General features: G+C 50.8%; 1 protein-coding gene across 6 annotated transcripts in view; it reads left to right on the top strand.

The window, feature by feature from the left end:
- rbms2b (RNA binding motif, single stranded interacting protein 2b) overlaps window positions 1-14,828 on the top strand; it is a 181,567-nt gene that overhangs the window by 23,554 nt on the left and 143,185 nt on the right. The gene's annotated exons all lie outside the window — the stretch shown is intronic.

Here is a 14,828-nt window from a genome sequence, read left to right as displayed (position 1 = left end):
CTCACTGTGGGGTAGAATGTCCACTATCGTCAGACCCTATTCAACACCCTGGGTCTATGCTCTTTGATTGTTGATCAACTTGCCCAGAGTAGGGGAATCGAGGACCAGAGGACATGGGTTTAAGGTGAAGGGGAAAAGATTTAATAGGAATCTGAGGGGTAACTTTTTCACACAACAGGCGGTGGGTGTATGGAACGAGCTGCCGGAGGAGGTAGTTGAGGCTGGGACTATCCCAACGTTTAAGAAATAGTTAGACAGGTACATGGATAGGACAGGTTTGGTAGGGATATGGACCAAACGCGGGCATGTGGGACTAGTGTAACTGGGACATTGTTGGCCGGTGTGGGCAAGTTGGGCCGAAGGGCCTGTTTCCACACTGTATCACTCTGTGACTCTATGAAGGGCCTGTTTCCACACTGTATCACTCTGTGACTCTATGAAGGGCCTGTTTCCACACTGTGTCACTCTGTGACTCTATGAAGGGCCTGTTTCCACACTGTATCACTCTGTGACTCTATGAAGGGCCTAGTTTCCACACTGTATCACTCTGTGACTCTATGAAGGGCCTGTTTCACACTGTATCACTCTGTGACTCTATGAAGGGCCTGTTTCCACACTGTATCACTCTGTGACTCTATGAAGGGCCTGTAGTGTTGCACTATTAAGGTGCTGCTAGATTGCGTGCATGGCATGGGTTTTTTAAACTTTCATGTTCTGGTGCATCGAGCTTTTACTTCTTGTGTTGAAAGAAATCCTGATCTGAATTTGGTTTCACACAACCTTGTGTGCGTCTGAAGAAGGGTCTCGATCCAAAAGGTCACCCCATTCCTTCTCTGCCTGTTCCACTGAGTTACTCCAGCATTTTGTGTCTTGTCTTCGGTGTAAACCAGCGTCTGCAGTTCCTTCCCACACAGTTTTGGTTTGGTTTGGTTTATTGTTAGTTTTGAGTTTACACTGTACCCACTGTCCACACTGTACAGATACAGGATCATGGGAATAATGTTTAGTGCAAGGTCAAGTGCAGTAAAGATTGTACAAGGGTCTCCAATGAGGTAGATGGGAGGTCAGGACCGCCACACATCAGAGAGGAAATTAAGGAGAGCATAGTTTGTGTAAGTGTGAGTAAGTGTGTGACTGTGTATAAGTGTGTGTATAAATGTGTGTGTGTGTAAGTGTGTGTGTGTAAGGGTGTGTGTGTAAGGGTGTCTGTGTGTAAGTGCGTAGTGCGTAAGTGTGAAGGGAGTGTGTGTGAGGAGAGTGCATGTGAGGTGCGTGGGTGTGTAAGGGGTGTGCCTGTCTGTGAAGGGGTGTGTGTGGTACTGTGTGACGTTGGTTCGGTGTATTAGTTGTGCCTGTGGTGCGTGTGTAAGGGGTGTGTGTGGTACAGTGTGACAAGGTGTGTAGGGTGTGCTGTTGGGTCGGTGTATTAGTTGTGCCTGTGGTGTGTGTGTGTAAGGTGTGTGTGTGGTACAGTGTGTCAGGGTGTGTAGGGTGTGACGTTGGTTCGTTGTATTAGTTGCGCCTGTGGTGTGTGTGTAAGGGGTGTGTGTGTGTGTGGTACAGTGTGTCAGGGTGTGTAGGGTGTGACGTTGGTTCATTGTATTAGTTGTGCCTGTGGTGTGTGTGTGTGTAAGGGGTGTGTGTGTGGTACAGTGTGACAGGGTGTGTAGGGTGTGACGTTGGTTCGGTGTATTAGTTGTGCCTGTGGTGTGTGTGTGTAAGGGGTGTGTGTGTGGTACAGTGTGTCAGGGTGTGACGTTGGGTCGGTGTATTAGTTGTGCCTGTGGTGTGTGTGTGTGTAAGGGGTGTGTGTGTGGTACAGTGTGTCAGGGTGTGTAGGGTGTGACGTTGGTTCGTTGTATTAGTTGTGCCTGTGTTGTGTGTGCGTGTGTGTGTGCGGTTGTCACAGTGTGCCAGGGTGCCTGTAAGCCATGTTACATGCGGAGTCGCATGCACTTTATTGACGTACATGCATTGGTGGATAAGTGCACACAGTGTTGCTGTGTTCGGTGCAGTGCATTGCACGCTGCATGGGTGTCTGCTCCTTGCCTTCTGGCTGCACTTCACGCCCACCACCCTCATCTCTGGACCCCCTGTGCATAGGGGAGAGGGTGGGTGGGCTGAAGATGTCCTGGTTGGGTTGGGTTGCTCCTGGGCCTGGCCAAGCTGGCCATCCACGAGTCACGGCGCCAGGGGGAAGAGGGCTCTGCCCGAGCCGGCTGCCTGCCCCTTTTCCGGGGTTACGTCCGTCTGTGCCCGGGTGGTGTTGGAGAGGGACCGCGCGCTGTCCACGGGCACCCTGGGGGATTTGTGGGACCGCTGGGCACTGCGGGCTGTGGATGTATCCTGGACAAGGATTGTAATATAGTTGTTTAAGACTCAGTGTATTTTGTATTTAAGAATATTTGTTTGACTTTGTACTGTGGTGGTGGGTTTGTTGGTATTGTTTTGTATTGTACATATAATTGATTCATTTATTTTTTGGTTAATAAAAGAGATTGTTGCAGTTTGGACATGGGTGCAGTGTGGACACAGTGCATTGCACGCTGCATGGGCGCAGTGTGGACACCGTGCATTCATGCCACATGGGTGCAGTGTGGACAATGCATTCATGCTGCATGGGTGCAGTGTGGACACCGTGCACTGCACACTGCATTGGTGCCGTGTGGACAGTGCATTCATGCTGCACGGGTGCAGTGTGGACACCGTGCATTGCACACTGCATGTGAGCAGTGTGGGCACTGTGCCTTGCATGCTGCATGGGTGCAGTGTGGGCACCGTGCATTGCATGCTGCATGGTGCAGTGTGGACAGTGCATGCATGCTACATGGGTGCAGTGTGGACACCGTGCACTGCACACGGCATGGGTGCAGTGTGGACAGTGCATTCATGCTGCATGTGTGCAGTGTGGACACCGTGCATTGCACGCTGCATGGGTGCAGTGTAGACAGTGCATTCATGCTGCATGGGTGCAGTGTGGACACCGTGCATTGCACGCTGCATGGGTGCAGTGTGGACAATGCATTCATGCTGCATGGGTGCAGTATGGACACAGTGCATAGCACGCTGCATGGGTGCAGTGTGGACATCGTGCATTGCACGCTGCATGGGTGCAGTGTGGGCACCGTGCATTGCACGCTGCATGGGTGCAGTGCGGACACCGTGCATTCATGCCGCATGGGTGCAGTGTGGGCACCGTGCATTCATGCCGCATGGGTGCAGTGTGGACAATGCATTCATGCTGCATGGGTGCAGTGTGGGCACCGTGCATTGCACGCTGCATGGGTGCAATGTGGACACAGTGCATTGCACGCTGCATGGGTGCAATGTGGACACAGTGCAATGTACGGATACAGGATAAAGGGAATAACGTTTAGTGCGAGGTCAAGCCAGCAACGTCTGATTAAAGATAGTCCTGGTGTCTCCAATTAGGTAGATTCAGGACCGCTCTCTAGTTGGTGAGAGGACGGTTCAGTTGCCTGATAACAGCCGGGAAGAAACTGTCCCTGAATCTGGAGGTGTGCGTTTACACACTTCTGTACCTCTTGCCCGATGGAAGAGGGGAGAAGAGGGAGTGGCCGGGGTGAGACTGGTCCTTGATTATGCTGCTGGCCTTGCCGAGGCAGCGTGAGGTGTAGATGGAGTCGATGGAAGGGAGGTTGGTTTGTGTGATGGTCTGGGCTGCTGGCCTTGCCGAGGCAGCGTGAGGTGTAGATGGAGTCGATGGAAGGGAGGTTGGTTTGTGTGATGGTCTGGGCTGCTGGCCTTGCCGAGGCAGCGTGAGGTGTAGATGGAGTCAATGGAAGGGAGGTTGGTTGATGTGTTTTGGCCATGTGCTGCATGTGGCATTGATCTGCTCGGCATGATCTCCATCATTGTGAACCTTCCCAGCTCTCTTCAATCAGCAATCTCGATCACGCCACCGTGGCATCTGCTGGTGCTGGCACAGGAGCTACATGGGGAAAGAGCCTCATTGACCACCCATGGAGGTTGACTTGCCTGAGAGTGCCCTCGATGTGTGATCGCTCCTGACCAAGCTTCCAGCTCGGGCAGTCTCTAGTTGTAGACCAGTGGCTTTTCAGTGAGGTTGCGGCTGGACTTCATGCTGGTCAGTGATTGCGTCTGTCAAAGGGCACAATGAAGATAGTCACAGAGTGCTGGAGTAACTCAGCGGGTCAGGCAGCATCTGTGGAGAACATGGATAGGTGACGTTTCACAGAGTGCTGGAGTAACTCAACGGGTCAGGCACCATCTGTGGAGAGAAGGAATGGGTGAAGTTTCAGGTTGAGGCCCTCATCAGACCTCAACAGAGGCCTCGCCTATCTTCCCCTCTGCCCCCACCTCAACGAGTGTCGGGTCTGCCACGATGTAGAGCTCTTAACCGCGCGTTTTTCTATGGGAAGGAGTCCCCACTGCCCAGTGATAACCCCTTCTCCCTTCCCCACCAGTGCCCCTCCTCCTGGACTCTCAGTCTGAGGAAGGGTCTCAACCCGAAACGTCACCCATTCCTTCTCTCCAGAGATGCTGCCTGTCCCGCTGAGTTACTCCAGCACTTTGTGTCCATCGCCGGGGTAGTTTCGTTTAGTTCAGAGATACAGCGCGGAAACAGGCCCTTCGGCCCACCGAGTCCGCGCCGACCAGCGATCCCCGCACACTAACACTACCTTACACACACTAGGGACAATTTACAATTTACAGAAGCCAATTAACCTACAAACCCGCACGTCTTTGGAGTGTGGGAGGAAACCAGAGCACCCGGAGAAAACCCACGCAGGTCACGGGGAGAACGTGCAAACTCCGTACAGACAGCAAGTTGATTGAGGAGCTAAAATTGGCATGTCGCAAATGTAATGCTACGGTGGTTATGGGAGATTTCAACATGCAGGTAGACTGGGAAAATCAGGTTGGTAATGGACCCCAGGAAAGAGAGTTTGTGGAGTGCCTCCGAGATGGATCCTTAGAGCAGCTTGTACTGGAGCCTACCAGGGAGAAGGCAATTCTGGATTTAGTGTTGTGTAATGATCCTGATCTGATAAGGGGACTCGAGGTAAAAGAGCCATTAGGAGGCAGTGATCACAATATGATAAGTTTTACTCTACAAATTGAGAGGGAGAAGGGAAAATCGGAAGTGTCAGTATTACAGTATAGCAAAGGGGATTACAGAGGCATGAGGCAGGAGCTGGCCAGAATTGACTGGAAGGAGACCCTAGCAGGGAAGACGGTGGAACAGCAATGGCAGGTATTCCTGGGAATAATGCAGAGGTTGCAGGATCAATTTATCCCAAAGAGGAGGAAAGATTCCAAGGGGAGTAAGAGGCACCCGTGGCTGACAAGGGAAGTCAAGGACAGCATAAAAATAAAAGAGAATAAGTATAACATAGCAAAGAAGAGTGGGAAGCCAGAGGATTGGGACTCTTTTAAAGAGCAACAGAAGATGACTAAAAAGGCAATACGGGGAGAAAAGATGAGGTACGAGGGTAAACTAGCCAATAATATAAAGGAGGATAGTAAAAGCTTTTTTAGGTATGTAAAGAGGAAAAAAATAGTCAAGGCAAATGTGGGTCCCTTGAAGACAGAAGCAGGGGAATTTATTATGGGAAACAAGGAAATGTCAGACGAGTTGAACCGGTACTTTGGATCTGTCTTCACTAAGGAAGATACGCACAATCTCCCAGATGTTCTAGTGGCCAGAGATCCTAGGGTGACGGAGGAACTGAAGGAAATCCACATTAGGCAGGAAATGGTGTTGGGTAGACTGATGGGACTGAAGGCTGATAAATCCCCAGGGCCTGATGGTCTGCATCCCAGAGTACTTAAGGAGGTGGCGCTAGAAATTGTGGACGCATTGGTGATCATTTTCCAATGTTCTATAGATTCAGGATCAGTTCCTGTGGATTGGAGGGTAGCTAATGTTGTCCCATTTTTTAAGAAAGGAGGGAGAGAGAAAACGGGAAATTATAGACCAGTTAGTCTGACATCAGTGGTGGGGAAGATGCTGGAGTCAATTATAAAAGACGAAATTGCGGAGCATTTGGATAGTAGTAACAGGATCGTTCTGAGTCAGCATGGATTTACGAAGAGGAAATCATGCTTGACTAATCTTCTGGAATTCTTTGAGGATGTAACTAGGAAAATGGACAGGGGAGAGCCGGTGGATGTGGTGTACCTGGACTTTCAGAAAGCCTTCGACAAGGTTCCACATCGGAGATTAGTGGGCAAAATTAGAGCACATGGTATTGGGGGTAGGGTACTGACATGGATAGAAAATTGGTTGACAGACAGAAAGCAAAGAGTGGGGATAAATGGGTCCCTTTCAGAATGGCAGGCAGTAACTAGTGGGGTACCGCAAGGCTCGGTGCTGGGACCGCAGCTATTTACAATATACATTAATGACTTGGATGAAGGGATTAAAAGTACCATTAGCAAATTTGCAGATGATACAAAGCTGGGTGGTAGTGTGAACTGTGAGGAAGATGCTATGAGGTTGCAGGGTGACTTGGACAGGTTGTGTGAGTGGGCGGATGCATGGCAGATGCAGTTTAATGTGGATAAGTGTGAGGTTATCCACTTTGGTGGTAAGAATAGGAAGGCAGAGTATTATCTGAATGGTGTCAAATTAGGAACAGGGGACGTACAACGAGATCTGGGTGTCCTAGTGCATCAGTCACTGAAAGGAAGCATGCAGGTACAGCAGGCAGTGAAGAAAGCCAATGGAATGTTGGCCTTCATAACAAGAGGAGTTGAGTATAGGAGCAAAGAGGTCCTTCTGCAGTTGTACAGGGCCCTAGTGAGACCGCACCTGGAGTACTGTGTGCAGTTTTGGTCTCCAAATTTGAGGAAGGATATTCTTGCTATTGAGGGCGTGCAGCGTAGGTTTACTAGGTTAATTCCCGGAATGGCGGGACTATCATATGTTGAAAGACTGGAGCGACTAGGCTTGTATACACTGGAATTTAGAAGGATGAGAGGGGATCTTATCGAAACGTATAAGATTATTAAGGGGTTGGACAGGTTAGAGGCAGGAAACATGTTCCCAATGTTGGGGGAGTCCAGAACCAGGGGCCACAGTTTAAGAATAAGGGGTAGGCCATTTAGAACGGAGATGAGGAAAAACCTTTTCAGTCAGAGAGTTGTGAATCTGTGGAATTCTCTGCCTCAGAGGGCAGTGGAGGCCAATTCTCTGAATGCATTCAAGAGAGAGCTAGATAGAGCTCTTAAGGATAGCGGAGTCAGGGGGTATGGGGAGAAGGCAGGCACAGGGTACTGATTGAGAATGATCAGCCATGATCACATTGAATGGCGGTGCGTACAGGCTCGAAGGGCCGAATGGCCTCCTCCTGCACCTGTTGTCTATTGTCTATTGTCACCCGTGGTCAGGATGGAACCCGGGTCTCTGGTGCTGTGAGGCAGCAACTCTACCGCTGCACCCTGTGTGAACTCTTGGCCAGTTTGATTTGCCTCCCCTTCCTCGTCCCCATAGTTACCCCCCAATCGAGGGGGGGGGGGGGGTGGGAAGTGGTGGTCAGGCGGAGAGGTGAGGGGTGGGTTCCACGGCCGGGTGAATGTGATCCAGCGGGTAGCCGCTGTGGGCATGGGGAGGGCGCGATCACCATGCCCGGCCGGCGTTCAGCGTGGTCCTGCGGCCAATCTGTCAGACACATGCAGCTGGTCTGTTGTCAGGATGTAAATACTTTAACGTGAGCCAGCCGTGTAACTCCCAAGGTCAGGCCAACACGGTGTTGGACTTGCATGGGCTTATTGTTGCTGGGAAGTACAGATGCTAGTGATCTCAGCAGCACATTGGCTCTCTTCATTAACATCTGTTCTCGTTCTCCCTCTCTGTGAGTCTTTCGCTCCATTTCTCCCTTTGTCTCTCTCTCTCTCTCTCTCTCTCTCTCTCTCTCTCTCTCTCTCTCTCTCGCTCTCTCTCTCTGTGTCTCTCTCTCTGTCTCTATGTTTCTCTCTCTCTCTGTTTCCCTCTCTGCCTCTCTCTGCCTCTCTCTCTCTCTCTCTCTCTCTCTCTCTCGCTCTCTCTCTCTCTCTCTCTCTCTCTCTCTCTCTCTCTCTCTCTCTTCTTAACACCATATTATCTCTCTCTCGCCGTCTCTCGCTCTATCTCTCTCTCTCTCTCTCTCTCTCCCTCTCCGTCCCTCGCTGTCTCTGTTTCTCTCTCTCTCTCTGTCTCTCTGTCTCTGTCTCTCCCTCCCTCTCTCTCCCTCTCATTCTCTCTCCCTCTCTCCCTCCGTCTCCCCTGCCTCCCCCTCCCTCCGTCCCTCCCTCTGTCTGTCTGTTTCTGCCAGTCTGAAGAAGGGTCTCGACCTGAAATGTCACCCGTTCCTTCTCTCCAGAGATGCTGCCTGACCTGCTGAGTTACTCCAGCACTCTGGCTATCTCTGTCTGTCTGTCACTCTATGTGTCTCTCTCTATATCTGGGTGTGTTTCTCCCTCTGTGTCTCCCTCTGTACTTGTAATTTAGCCAGAGGATGTAGTTTGAAACACTACCTGAGTGTTTGAGTACCCTGGCCTAACTAGTGGAGTGCTGGTCGCTCGTACTTCATGAGGTCATGCTGTGCCCTTTGCTTTCTTTTGCTCTGTGGAGTTTGCAGATGGAGGATAATGGGGGTGGATATATGGATGTGTCATTATCTGATTTTCCCAGCTCCAATCCCACCTTTAGTTCAGCTTAGAGATACAGCGTGGAAACAGGCCCTTCGGCCCACCGAGTCCGCGCCGACCAGCGATCCCCGCACACTAACACTATCCCACACACACTAGGGGGCAATATACAGAAGCTAATTAACCCACAAACCTGCACGTCTTTGGAGGGTGGGAGGAAACCGGAGCGCCTGGATTACCGGAGTGGCACGGTGGTGCAGTGGCAGAGTTGCTGCCTCACGGCGCCAGAGACCCGGGTTCCATCCTGACTTCGGGCGCTGTCTGTACGCAGTTTGTATGTTCTCCCCGTGACCTGCGTGGGTTTTCTCCGGGCGCTCCGGTTTCCTCCCACACTCCAAAGACGTGCGGGTTTGTCGGTTAATTGGCTCGGTGTAAGTGTAAATTGTCCCACCGAGTCCGTGCCGATCAGTGATCGATCTCCAGTTCCCGCTAGTTCTGTGTTATCCCACTCTCTCATCCACTCCCTGCACATTAGAGGCATTTTACAGAGGGGCCGATTAACCTACAAACCTGTACGTCTTTGGAGTGTGGGAGGAAACCGGAGCACTCGGAGAAAACACACGCAGGTCACGGGGAGAACGTACAAACTGCGTACAGACAGCGCCCAAAGTCAGGATGGAACCCGGGTCTCTGGCGCCGTGAGGCAGCAACTCTACCGCTGCGCTCCATGTGCTGCCCGGATGTCTGCAGGGTATTGCAGTGCGTGTCCAGAACAAATATACACAGGGACCTTTGGATTGGACAAATGTTTCCCATTAACTCTCTATCATTTCATGCTATTACTCAATTTGTTGTTGTGGCTTCTCGAAAAGTAAAAGCAAAACAGTCCCACAATTAAACTCTGCTTTCTGTTTTCAAGCCATCTTTTTAATCTTTCTGTTCCATTGGTTCAAAACCGCTGCCGTAACAGGGCTGTTAATGGATGTGGGTGGTTGTCGCACTTAACTCATTCAAAATGGCTGCCGGGCGGCCCACCATGTTAACATGGCTGCCAGCTCAGGTGTGAGCGTTTTCTGCTTTTAATTTCTGTTTTTTCCCTTACTTTAGCCTTGTGCTATTGCCTGCGTTTGGCCCATCACCCTCTAAACCTTCCCGATCCATTTAACTGCCCAAATCTCTTTTAAAGAGAGAAGGAATGGGTGACGTTTCGGGTCGAGACCCTTCTTCAGACTTTTTCAGGGTCTCGACCCGAAACGTCACCCATTCCCTCTCTCCCAAGATGCTGCCTGTCCCACTGAGTTATTCGAGCACTCTGTGAAACGTCACCTATCCATGTTCTCCACAGATGCTGCCTGACCCGCTGAGTTACTCCAGCACTCTGTGAAACGTCACCTATCCATGTTCTCCACAGATGCTGCCTGTCCCACTGAGTTACTCCAGCACTCTGTGAAACGTCACCTATCCATGTTCTCCACAGATGCTGCCTGACCCGCTGAGTTACTCCAGCACTCTGTGAAACGTCACCTATCCATGTTCCCCACAGATGCTGCCTGACCCGCTGAGTTACTCCAGCATTTTGTGTCGACCTTCGATTTAAACCAGCATCTGCAGTTTTTTTCCTACAAATCTCTTTTAAATGTTGTTTTAGTCCCTGCCTCAACAACCTCCTCTGGCAGCTCGTTCCATACACTCACCTTAACCTGTGTGTAAAAAAACAATGCCCTCAGGTTCCTATTAAATCTTTCGCCTCTCACCATAAACCCATGGCGTGATTTACCCTACTCTGCCCTCTCACCTGATCTATTCGCCACATGATTTTATGCACCTCTCAGATCACCCCTCAGCCTCTTGCACTCCAAGGAATAAATTCACGTTCATAAGTCATAGGAGCAGAATCAGGCCATTCGGCCCATCAAGTCTACTCCACCATTCAATCATGGCTGAACTATCTTTCCTTCTCGACCCCATTCTCCTGCCTTCTCCCCATCACCCCTGACACCCGTGCTAATCAAGGATCTATCGATCTCTGCCTTAAAGATACCCACGTCCTGCCCACCCGCTCCCTGCAGCTCAGTCCCCTGAGTCCCGGCAACAACCTCGTAAATATTCCAGCGATCCCTGTTCACACTGGTTCTTTCCAGGTTAATGTCGTCCTTCTTATAGCAGGGCGACCAAAACTGAACAGGATACTCCAAATGTGGCCTGCCCAGCGTCTTGTACACTGACTGGCGATGGGGGGGGGGTCTTGTCCAAGTCGTGCAAAATTCAAAGTGATAGTGAGAGTCATTTTCCTCACGGCGGACGTGGTTTAAACCAGTGGGTCATGGGTTCAGTGTGAGGGGAAGGAGGTTCACAGGGGATCTCAGGAAGGGTCTCGTCCACCCAGAGGGTGGTTGAAAACTGGGCCCTCTCTGCCTGGGGGTCAGGTTGGGCAGGCAGAGGCTCACGGCTTCTGTAATGTGGGCGGCGCTCGGTGGCGCAGCGGGTAGAACAGCTGCCTCAAGGCGCCAGAGACCCGGGTTCCATCCTGACCACGGGGGCTGTCTGTGTGTGTGTGTGTGTGTGTGTGTGTGTGGAGTTTGCGCGTTCTCCATGTGACCGCGTTGGTTTCCTCCCACACTCTAAAAACGTGCGGGTTTGTAGGTTAATCGGTCCCTCTGTAAATTAGCCCCTGGTGTGTACGGAGTGGATGAGAAAGTGGGATAACGCAGAACTGGGGATCGCTGGTCGGCACGGACTCGGTGGGCTGAAGGGCCTGTTTCCGTGCTGTATCTATGAACTAAAAGTGTATATTGCAGTGCAACATGCATTTACAGAACTCTTTAAGGTCATGGTTTTTCTCATGGATTGTTGCACGTGACTAAAGGGCAGCAGCGGTAGAGTTGCTGCCTCACGGCGCCAGAGACCCGGGTTCCATCCCGACTACGGGTGCTGTCTGTACGGAGTTTGTACCTTCTCCCCGTGACCTGCTGCAGCCAAACATACTTGAGATTCAGGGAGCCGAGAAGCATAGAAACATAAGACAATAGGTGCAGGAGGAGGCCATTCGGCCCTTCGAACCTGTACGCACCGCCGTTCATTGTGATCATGGCTGATCATCCACAATCAGTAACCCGTGCCTGCCTTCACCCCATATCCCTTGATTCCACTAGCCCCTAGAGCTCTATCTAACTCTCTCTTAAATCCATCCAGTGATTTGGCCTCCACTGCCCTCTGTGGCAGAGAATTCAACACATTCACAACTCTCTGGGTGAAAAAGTTCCTTCTCACCTCAGTTTTAAATGGCCTCCCCTTTATTCTAAGACTGTGTGGCCCCTGGCTCTGGACTCCCCCAACATTGGGAACATTTTTCCTGCATCTAGCTTGTCCAGTCCTTTTATAATTGTATACGTTTCTATAAGATCCCCTCTCATCCTTCCAAACTTCAGTGAATACAAGCCGAGTCTTTTCAATTTTTCAAGCAGACTGCACTCGAATGAGCTGGAGATGAAAGGATCGTTTAATAACCAAAACATGACACTGGGTGCATGTTTGTCTGATAACTGGAAACATATTGTGTTTATTTTAGTTTAGTTTAGAGATACAGCGCGGAAACAGGCCCTTCGGCCCACCGAGTCCACACCAACCAGCGATCCCCGCACACTAACACTATCCTACACACACATGTTGAAAGACTGGAGCGACTGGGCTTGTATACACTGGAATTTTCAAGGATGAGAGGGGATCTTATCGAAACATATAAGATTATTAAGGGGTTGGACACGTTAGAGGCAGGAAACATGTTCCCAATGTTGGGGGAGTCCAGAACCAGGGGCCACAGTTTAAGAATAAGGGGTAGGCCATTTAGAACGGAGATGAGGAAAAGCTTTTTCAGTCGGAGAGTTGTAAATCTGTGGAATTCTCTGCCTCAGAAGGCAGTGGAGGCCAATTCTCTGAATGCATTCAAGAGAGAGCTAGATAGAGCTCTTAAGGATAGCGGAGTCAGGGGGTATGGGGAGAGGGCAGGAACGGGGTACTGATTGTGGATGATCAGCCATGGTCACATTGAATGGCGGTGCTGGCTCGAAGGGCCGAATGGCCTCCTCCTGCACCTATTGTCTATTGGAACAATTTTCACTTATACCAAGCCAATTAACCTACAAACCTGCATGTCTTTGGAGTGTGGGAGGAAACCGGAGCACCCGGAGAAAAGTCACTGGGAGAACGTGCAAACCCCGTACAGACAGCACCCGTAGTCGGGATGTTTTTTTCACCACCTTCCTGCTTGCTGGCTGTGTCTCCATTTTTTAAATCAGGACAGTAATCCTTTCCACCCTTTCCTCCCTCCCTCCCTCCCTCCCTCCCTCCCTCCCTCCCTCCCTCCCTTTGAGAGTCTTTGCTTGCACAAACGCTTGTTCGCTGTTTATGGACATGAAATAGATTTGCCGTGCTCAAAGCTGAGCCAATAATTGGAGCACATTACCACCGGTGCATGTGGAATTACATTGACAAATGCATTTGATTGAGGCTGATACTGCAGTTGCAATGGACATTGATTTAACTTTGATTGAGCAGGAGGAATTCTGTTCAAGTCTGATACAGGATGTCAATAAAATGTCAGGGGTTACGGGGAGAAGGCAGAAGGATGGGGTTGAGAGGGAAAGATAGATCAGCCATGATTGAACAGTGGAGTAGACTTGAATGGGCTGAAAAATAGATATGATATAATTTATCAATGAAACATGTATCACAAAATGCTGGAGTAACTCAGCAGGTCAGGCAGCATCTCGGGAGAGAAGGAATGGGTGACATTACGGGTCGAGACCCTTCTTCAGACTGATGTCAGGGGGGTCGGGACAAAGAAAGGATATCGGTGGAGACAGGAAGATAGACGGAGATCTGGGAAGGAGGAGGGGAAGAGAGGGACAGAGGAACTATCTAAAGTTAGAGAAGTCAATGCTCATACCGCTGGGCTGCAAGCTGCCCAGGCGAAATATGAGGTGCTGTTCCTCCAATTTGCGGTGGGCCTCACTATGGCACTGGAGGAGGCCCATGACAGAAAGGTCAGACTGGGAGTGGGAGGGGGAGTTGGAAGTGCTCGGCCACCGGGGGACATGAATGAAATATGTATGTTACAGTATCTCATTGACAAGTTGAATTCTCCCCAAAACCCCTGACATTATATTGACATTTTAAGATCTCCGAGAAAACCCACACAGGTCACGGAGGGAACGTGCAAACTCCGTACAGAAAGCATAAACTACAAGTTGGAGATACATCCTACAAGGGAGTGAGAAGGGCCGAACTCATTGCCCATCTGAACATGCGCATCGACATCAACAGTGTAGAAGCGGGGGGGCAATAGCGGGTAGCACGGTGGCGCAGCGGCAGAGTTGCTGCCTCACAGCGCCAGAGACCCGGGTTCCATCCTGACATTGAGTTCTGTCTGTGTGGAGTTTGCACGTTCTCCCCGTGACCTGCGTGGGTTTTCTCCGGGTGCTCCGGTTCCCCCCCACACTCCAACGCTGTACAAGTTTGACGGCTAATCGGTTTCTGTAAATTGTAAACTGTCCCGAGTGTGTGTAGGATGGTGTTAGTGTGCGGGGATCGCTGGTCGACACGGACCCGGTGGGCCGAAGGGCCTGTTTCAGCGCTGTATCTCTAAAGTCTAAAGTAAAGTGCTGATGCTTGCTTACAAAGTGCTGGAGGAACTCAGCGGGTCGGGCAGCATGTGCGGGCGTCAGCATTGTAAATCATTCAGCAGATATGTGTGACGCTGGGATGTGTTGCCCACCACTAACAGCCCATTGAGAAGGTGGGGGTGGGCGGCCATCTTGAACCACTGCAGTGCTTCTGGTGAAGTTGGTCCCACTGAGCCGGGGGGGGGGGGGGGGGAGGGAGTTCCAGGAGCTGGAGCCAGTGACCGTGAAGGAACGGTGATACAGCACTGATGTATTTCCAAGCCCGGATGGTTGGTGACTGTAGGGGGAACCTGCAGGTGGTGGTGTCCTCCTGTACCTGGTGCCCATCCCCTTTTAATGGAGGAGGTATGCCAGATAAACCTTGGACGGAAATGCTGGAGAGTGTAGAACGTAGAACACAGAACAGTACAGCACAGGAACAGGCCCTTCGGCCCACAATATCCATGCTGAACATGATGCCACGACCAAATCTCCACTGCCTGCGTGTGATCCATATCCCTCTATTCCCTGCACATCCATGTGCCGATGTAA

Source organism: Rhinoraja longicauda, chromosome 42, assembly GCF_053455715.1.
Source record: "Rhinoraja longicauda isolate Sanriku21f chromosome 42, sRhiLon1.1, whole genome shotgun sequence".
Classification (NCBI taxonomy): Eukaryota; Metazoa; Chordata; class Chondrichthyes; order Rajiformes; family Arhynchobatidae; genus Rhinoraja; species Rhinoraja longicauda.
Note: the sequence above shows the minus strand (reverse complement) of the source record. Positions and strands in the feature narration are given on the sequence as shown.